Below are 8,701 nucleotides of genomic sequence, written 5' to 3'. Positions count from 1 at the left end.
GGAGAAAGCCAGGTATTGCTCTGGGAAGCCTTACTGACTGCCCACCTTCTACAGGTCCAGAAATTTTTCCACTCCATTTCACACTCAGAATATGATCTCAAAATCCCAGAGAAAAAAACATTCTGTACCATAAGTTACCTATGAATGTCCTTTTCTGAAACCCAGAAGATATGTTCAAAGAGCACTGGCTGAGCAGCAGCATTCATCTCTCTGCTCTGCTTCCTCAGTGTTAGACTGAATGTGACCAGCTGTCAAGCCTTCTCTGGCATGATGGACTGTAACCTGGAACTGTATGAAGTAAACCCTTCTTCTCTTAAAATCTTTTTTTGTCAGGTATCTTGACTCAGCAATGAGAGACTAAGATACAAGGGCTCAGATATAAGTTCAGGTTGTACATTCTAAGGGCTGAACACACCCTACAAATGACATCACAGAATTTCTCAGCTTGTTTCACAATAATCTCAAGACTAATTTGGTTCATTGCAGAAGATAAATGGCTCCCTTCTTGTTCCCCTGAGAGAACTTTCTAGAATACTGAAGTTAACCCCTTAAGTGCTAAGAGTTGTTTATTTTTATTTAGAAAGTCATAATTTTCAAAAATACACTTGACACTTCCACTACACCCATAAATTACAATGTTCTTGAAATGAGTTCAATCTTCTTTGGTGAAGATGCTCATTACACGAGACCATGGATAGATGTGCTCGACTGTCCCTTATGTGATGCCCACAGCCTTTGGGATATGTGAGCTGGACAAGCTGAACCTTCAATAATCCCAAGCTACTGTGCCTTTTGGCTGTTGTACGTTAATACTATGTAAATACCATGTCCCTTTTCATTGTCAGATTGTCAGGGGTCCCTGCCAGTATTGTTGGTGTAGTTACCTCTAAGATCACTTCAATTTGTTGTTCCTGCTGCTCCTTCAAGTCTACTATCAGGAGCATGCCATCAGAATATGAAAATATGGGCGCCCTGCGCCGGGGCAGAGCCGGGGGAGGCTGGGGCCCGGGGCGGCCCGGTTCCCCTCCTGGTGATCGTCCTCCTCCTCCGCGGCCGGGGCCTTGATTGGGTGGAAGATGGCGCTGGGCGGATGGAAAATCTCATGACAGTCTCCAAATTCGCCTCCATCTGTACCCTGGTCGCCAATGCCTCGGCATTAGAGAAAGAGATTGGTCCAGAACAGTTTCCAGATAACGAGCACTCTTTTGGATTAGTTAATTTTGGGAATACCAGCTACTGCAACTCAGTTCTTCAAGCACTTCACTTTTGCCGTCCGTTTCGGGAAAAAGCTCTAGCATAGGAGAGTCAGCCTAGGAGAAAAGAGAACCTTCTTACGTGCCTGGCAGACCTCTTCCATAGCGTCGCTACGCAGAAGAGGAAGGTTGGAGTAATTCCACCCAAGAAGTTCATCACAAGACTGCGAAAAGAGAATGAGCTTTTTGACAACTACATGCAGCAAGATGCCCACGAATTCTTAAATTACCTTCTAAACACGATTGCTGATACTTTACAAGAAGAGAGAAAGCAAGAAAAACAAAATGGTTGCTTACCCAATGGCAGTATCGACAGTGAAAATAAGAACAGCACACCAGACCCAGCGTGGGTTCATGAGATTTTTCAGGGGACATTAACTAATGAAACTAGATGTCTTACTTGTGAAACTATAAGCAGCAAAGATGAAGATTTTTTAGACCTTTCTGTTGACGTGAAACAAAACACATCGATTACTCACTGCTTAAGGGGTTTTAGCAACACAGAAACTCTCTGCAGTGAATATAGATAGCTCTGTGAAGAGTGTCGCAGCAAACAGGAAGCACACAAGCGGATGAAAGTTAAGAAACTGCCCATGATTCTAGCTCTACACCTGAAAATATTTAAATACATGAATCAACTTCATCGATACACAAAACTTTCTTACCGGGTAGTTTTTCCTTTAGAACTCCATCTTGTTATCACTTCAGGAGATGCAACCAACCCTGAGCTCGTTGCCATTGCAGTTCACTGTGGAAGTGGTCCTAATCGAGGCCATTACATTGCAATAGTTAAGAGTCATGACTTTGGGTTGTTTTTTGATGATGACATTGCAGAAAAAATAGATGCACAAGCTACTGAAGAATTCTATGGGTTGACGTCAGATATCTCAAAAAACTCTGAGTCTGGTTACATCCTTTTCTATCAGTCTCGGGACTGAAGGGGACCGTGATGAAGAGATACTTCCTGCCTCATTTCTTCTCTGGTTGTTGAGGAAAGGTTCAAGCACTGATTTCTCAAGAAAGAGAAATGCGGGAAGCTCAGGGAGCAGAAGCACACTTGGCACACAGTGAAGCAAAGACTCCAGTAATAGCCTTCCTGTCTGGGTGGGCGCCGGAGCAACAGCCCTTCCTGTCTGGGCAGCTCTGGAGTAATAATCCTTGTCAGGATGGATTCTGGAGCAACAGCCCTTCTGCTGGGGCAGCTCTGGAGTAACAGCCCCTGTCAGGGTAGACCTGGAGCAATCCTCTTGCCAGGGTAGACTGTGGAGTCACAAGCCCTTCCTGTCAGGGTAGTTGATGTGTTTGCTCAGGAATCATGCTGTCTGCAGTTCCATACAAGGAGATGCCGTCAGAGATCTCAGCGCCTCTTGGGAAGCAGCCTTCCCGCCATTGACACACTTTCTCTTTAGTAATTGCACCAATGATGACTTGAGTTCCTTGGGGAAGGGCAGTGGAAAGAATTGGAATCCGTGCTAGTTTGATAACTTAAGGAGATGATACGGAACCACACACATTGCCCATGTTCAGTGTGTACATACACATACTCAGTGGTCTTTTGAAACATAAACCAGAAATATTTTTGGGCCCAACACTTGCAGTTGCCTTCCTGATGTACAAAACTCACAGTTATAAGAATCCAGTGTCATGGGCTGGAGAGATGGCTTAGTGGTTAAGCGCTTGCCTGTGAAGCCTAAGGACCCCGGTTCGAGGCTTGGTTTCCCAGGTCCCACGTTAGCCAGATGCACAAGGGGGCGCACGCGTCTGGAGTTCGTTTGCAGAGGCTGGAAGCCCTGGTGCGCCCATTCTCTCTCTCTCCCTCTATCTGTCTTTCTCTCTGTGTCTGTTGCTCTCAAATAAATAAAATAAATTAATTAATTTTAAAAAAAAAGAATCCAGTGTCAGGAAGACAAAGATGTTTTGCTCCTCTGGAGAATCTTATAATAATATGCAGTGTATGTATGTAGGGAACAGTTGGTCAGAGTTGGCTCTTTGTTTCCCCAAGGGGGAAAACTGGCTTTGTAATTAAATTTTTCCTTATTTATTTTACTCAAAACTGGTAGAGTATAAGTATTGTATAAGTGCCCATGATTCTGTCAGTAAATTTTAGCATATTTTTATTAGTTTGTCAGTTAAGTAGTCCTCTTGTTTGTTTCTATTTTTTAAGGTGAATTTTAAATTCTAGCTGAAATCACTAAGATAATCATGAAAAAAATTGCAATGAGGATAGATATTCTTTGTCAGAAGGAACTGATCTTTAGCTAAATATTTGTTCTTTTATCATAGTTCATAAGTCAGTTATTTTATTAAGCTTTAATTTCAGTAAACAAAAATTTAAAAATTCCCTATTGTTGTTAGAATGATAAAAGAAATTCTAGTGCAATGGTGGTACACCAATCTTTAGAATTCCTAAATATTCTAATATTTCATGTTGAGCTATTCTTGGAAAATTTATGTATCACAGTTTTTATTTTCAAATATCCAGTTTTTTTCAAGTCTTAGGAAGAAATAGACTCATTACATCCCTAGCAGCCTGGGGAATAGCTAAGGTCATTTGGAAGATCACACTTTGTTGAAGTACAGTAATCCAAAAAATGAAGTCCTTTTTCCTGCTGATGACTTTATGTAGGTCCAACTGGAAGAGTGTCCCAACATTAAAACATATGTTGAAGACTTTATTCTGCTAGGGGTTTTAGGTGATACGGGAAATGTAAACTGTTGTAGTTGATATTTTCCAAGCATCAAGTATCAGTGGTCTGAGAGTGGCAGAAAGTGATTGAAAGTTGTATTTAAGATAATAGCAATCAAGCTTTGGCTATTCTTTGTCAACCTTTTTTCATGCAGTGACTTTTTTTTTGTTAAAGCCCTAGTTTTCTAAAGTTGTCTCACTAAAACTGTTGACTATGAAAAACAACAAAAAAGAATGTTCTGTGCTGCTATTATTAACACTTACTTACCTATATCTTTTAGCTCAGGAAATGACTCCATCTGTCATCCCACAAACAGATCTCTGCTAGGGTCACTTAGCTGACCGGCTGCTTAAATAGACATACTATGCGATGATGACATGTTGACAAACTCATTTTTACGATACAGTGCTGAAGCCTTACCCCAGCCGGAGTTGTTTGAACATATCAGATGTACCCGATCCTGCCCAATGTACCAACATGGCACAGAGAATCACAACCAAGCATTCAGGGAAAGCCAGGGCAGTGTGAACAATTGCATTTCGGGCACTTAAACAAAATTGTCTTGGAATTTAAAACTGTTTTTGCAGCTTGCTGTACACAGCAAAAAGGTGGAGGGAAACAGTGCCCTTTCTACTGTCAGCTAGGCTACAGCATGCGTAAGAAAGGAAGAGGAAGTCGTTTGCTTAAAGTGCATCATTGAAATACTGTATTGTGTTTGCTTTTACATGTTTTTATATTTCAAAAAATGTGGCGGAAAAGCCTAATTAAATTTCAGGTTATGGCAAGTTCTAGCATTGGTGTTGAGTCCCATGGCGATTACGCATCCATGTCATGTTTCGTTGTATGATTTACAGTAGAGGAATGATGGGGTGCCAGCTCTAAATTTACATTTTTCTCAGTGCAGTTGGATCTAAGTAAAATGCTTTAAATTTTCAGAAACTTGAATACTTTAAAAGCTGATAGGATTAAGGGTGAGAAAAGAAAAATAACAGTCATAGGAATTAAGCGATCGTCCATCTAGAGAGCACTGTGAGACAGTCAGTTGGCTGGGATTAAACTGAGGCAGATTCGGGGTGGGGGGCGATCACTGTATGTACAGTTGTTGGGTAGCTCACCCGTATTTTGTGTATTGGCATAAAAATTTCCATGAATTATTGTAACTAAAAGTATTCTAAATTAAGTCCCATTTCTAAGTCACACAGCTTCTGTCTTGAGAATTTTACTTTAGAAGACAGGAGCCAGGAGGCCTAGGGAAGGTGGAGGAAGGAAATACCACATGGGCTTTGTGGCCTCAACCATCAGTTTAGGGTTTTTTTTCTTTTCTTGATGGCAATAGAGATACCTCATTTTCATAACATACTACTCCTGTTCCTTTGTTTAAAGACTTTTCATTAAAGATTCTCTGAGGTATGTGGCTGGGAGCTGGGAGAGTAAGGCACTTCAATCCTGGCTCTAAAGTGAACTTAACTGTGTGACCTTAGCAAGTCACATACACTCTCTGTGCTTCAGTCTCCCTATCTTGTATGATGGGAGTAATACCTACCTCACAGAGTTGTTATGGGGATTGATTAGAGATAATGTCTGTCAAGCATTTAAGGTTCTTGAAGAAGGCACTATATAAATACAAAATAATATCTATTAAAGTTGGTTTATTTGTGAAAAAAAAGAATATGAAAATATGGGCTGGAGAGATGGCTTAGCAGTTAAGCGCTTGCCTGTGAAGCCTAAGGACCATGGTTCGAGACTCAATTCCCCAGGACCCATGTTAACCAGATGCACAAGGGGTCGCATGCATCTGGAGTTCGTTTGCAGTGGCTGGAAGCCCTGGCATGCCCACTCACCTCTTTCTATCTCTCTGCCTCTTTCTCTCTCTGTCCGTCGCTCTCAAATAAACAAATAAAAATAAACAAAAAAAGAATATGAAAATAATTTACAGCATTAGAGTAAGAAGCCTTCAAATTAAGAGTTTTATATCACTCTAACTGATATTCATGGATTTTAAAAAATGAATCCCATCTGGAGACTACTAGTCTGTCAGCCCTACCTCAGTGCCAGGCCCTAAAAACCACAATGAAAAGATTTGTATAACCTGCCACCCAGGACTCAGCTAAGGCAAATGAGGAGTTCACTTTGAGTGAAATTCTTTTTTTTTTTTTTTAGAAGTAGGGTCTCACTCTAGCCCAGGGTGACCTGGAATTCATTATGTAGTCTCAGGTCTCAGGGTGGCCTCGAACTCACTGTGATCATCCTACCTCTGCCTCTGAGTGTTGGGATTAAAGGCGTGTGCCACTGTACCTGACTGGGTGCAAAATTTAAGGGAGTACCAAAAAGTTTGGTAATCAAGATAATATTTCAGTACAACATTTTATGATCAGAAAGCAATATTTGTGATGGAGAAGATATCAAATTTTTAATAAGGATCCACATTATTGATTTTTTTTCTTTTGCCTTAGGCTCCACTGTGGCTTAGCTTAATTGTTTCTCACTTCCTTTTATTTTGACGAAAAACATGAGGAGTATGCACAATGGGATGTGCAAAGGAGGCAAATTTGTACTGGCTGAATCACTGTGTGCCAGGGGAGGACTGTGGGGGGAGCAGTCAGAACCACACCACCCACCTCAGCTGATACTGCCTCCCAGGGGAAATTCTGGACTGCCAATTATTGGCTTCTGGTTAACAGGCTAGAAAAGGCATAATAGAGAACTTCTACATTTTTATTTTATACATATTTTTACATACGTTGTAATGTAACTTATATCCCCAGGTACCCATTTCCCTGTGAGTCCTCCTGAGTAGGGTTATTGGTGCCCACTGTGGTATAACTAGGGCCTCTGTCTCTGGGGGCAGATTTCTTTTTCTTTAATTTTATTGTTTATTTTTTTATATTTGAGAGCGACAGACAGAGAAGGAGGGAGAGAGAGGGAAAGGGAGAGATTGGGCCAGGAGCCACTACAAACGAACTTCAGACACATGCACCCCCTTGTGCATCTGGCTAACGTGGGACCTGGGGAACCTAGCCTCGAACCAGGGTCCTTAGGCTTCACAGGCAAGCGCTTAACCGCTAAGCCATCTCTCCAGCCCTGGAAGCCGATTTCTTTCTTTTTTTTTTTTTTAAATTTATTTATTTGAGAGCGACAGACACAGAGAGAAAGACAGATAGAGGGAGAGAGAGAGAGAATGGGCGCGCCAGGGCTTCCAGCCTCTGCAAACGAACTCCAGACGCGTGCGCCCCCTTGTGCATCTGGCTAACGTGGGACCTGGGGAACCGAGCCTCGAACCGGGGTCCTTAGGCTTCACAGGCAAGCGCTTAACCGCTAAGCCATCTCTCCAGCCCTGGAAGCCGATTTCTATAGCACATAGTTTTGCAGGTCTAAGGGCATGGCGTTAGCGTGTGTGTGGCTTCCGGTGAGGGCTTAGTGCTGCTCTGTGACAAAAAGAAAACAAAAGTAGAAGGCCAGGAAAGAAGCAACAGAGAGCCAAACTTACTTTTGTTACTAACCCATCTTCAGGATAACTAACCAACCTTGAGATAACCACATTAATCCCTTTATAGGAGAATAACTCCTTAATCTAATTACCTCTTAAACTTCCTAAACAGTCTCACTGCTGCTCACATGGAGTGAGCTTCATTGTCAGCATGAGTTTTCGCGGTCAAAGTATATTCAAATCACAGCAGCTCCCAAAGGCAAAGAATAAAAAACAAAAACAGGGGGGTAGGGGGCAGGCATGGTTGTGTATGCCTTTAATCCCAGCACTCGGGAGGCAGAGGTAGGAGGAGCACTGTGAGTTCGAGGCCACCCTGAGACTACCAAGTAAATTCCAGGTCAGCCTGAGCTAGAGCGAGACCCTAGCTCCAAAAACAAAAACAAACAAACAAATGGCTCTCACACAGAAATGGAAAGGCCTTTGAGAAGATACTACATTTCTATTTCTCCACATACCCATTCTACCTTTCATGTGAAAGAAGGGATCCTGCACAGTGAACAAGTGAAATCCTCCACTTCCAAGCACCCTGATAGTGATGAAAAGCCACAGACAGATATTACTGATCATTCTCTGTCATTCAAAATGCAGATGCTAGGGGAGGAATGAAGGGAGGGGCTCACAGTGAGCTATTTGTCTTTTGCTGAGACACAGAGAACATAATAAATGGCTACAGGAAAAAGGTCTCTGTTCCGAGTTTTAATCACTCTTGACTACTCCTCTTATTCCCTAAGAGTCAGCGGAGAATATGTATCAGTGCTGCCAACCAGATGAGTGGCATTGGGAGTAACTCTGAACTCTCTACTAAGGTGGCAGGGCAAGAACGTCAGTGAAGGAATGTTCGTGACTTGAAGCAAACTGAAGACATTTTTGGAATCAAAATTAATCCTCTGTGAAAAGATAAAAAAGGGACCACTCCTGAATTGAATACCTGTACTGCACGGCAGCTGTGACCAGTCCAGATACTGCCAGCCTTGAAACAATGTTAGGAAAAAGCAAGACCGACCTCAGGCATCTGGTGGGTAATAGTCCCCCTGTCCTGGTGCCTCAGCATTACTGTTCCTCACATGAAACCTCAACGTCCACTCTGTGATATTGGAAACTAAGTTTAGCAATAATCTCTCACCATTATTTTTCTAATCTATTAGAAGGTCAATAAGAAATTTAAAGGATCTAAACATACCAACCTCAAGCATCTGTAATAGATAAAAGGTGGATATTCTGTGGGTGGAAATCTTGTGACCTGTAGAGATTTTGTTGCTCTTACCTACCCATGT

General features: G+C 42.1%; 1 pseudogene; it reads left to right on the top strand.

The window, feature by feature from the left end:
• Positions 1-1,090: 1,090 nt before the first annotated feature.
• On the top strand, positions 1,091-2,191 carry LOC101615585 (annotated as a pseudogene).
• Positions 2,192-8,701: the final 6,510 nt, after the last annotated feature.

This window comes from Jaculus jaculus, chromosome 3, assembly GCF_020740685.1.
Source record: "Jaculus jaculus isolate mJacJac1 chromosome 3, mJacJac1.mat.Y.cur, whole genome shotgun sequence".
Classification (NCBI taxonomy): domain Eukaryota; kingdom Metazoa; phylum Chordata; class Mammalia; order Rodentia; family Dipodidae; genus Jaculus; species Jaculus jaculus.
Note: the sequence above shows the minus strand (reverse complement) of the source record. Positions and strands in the feature narration are given on the sequence as shown.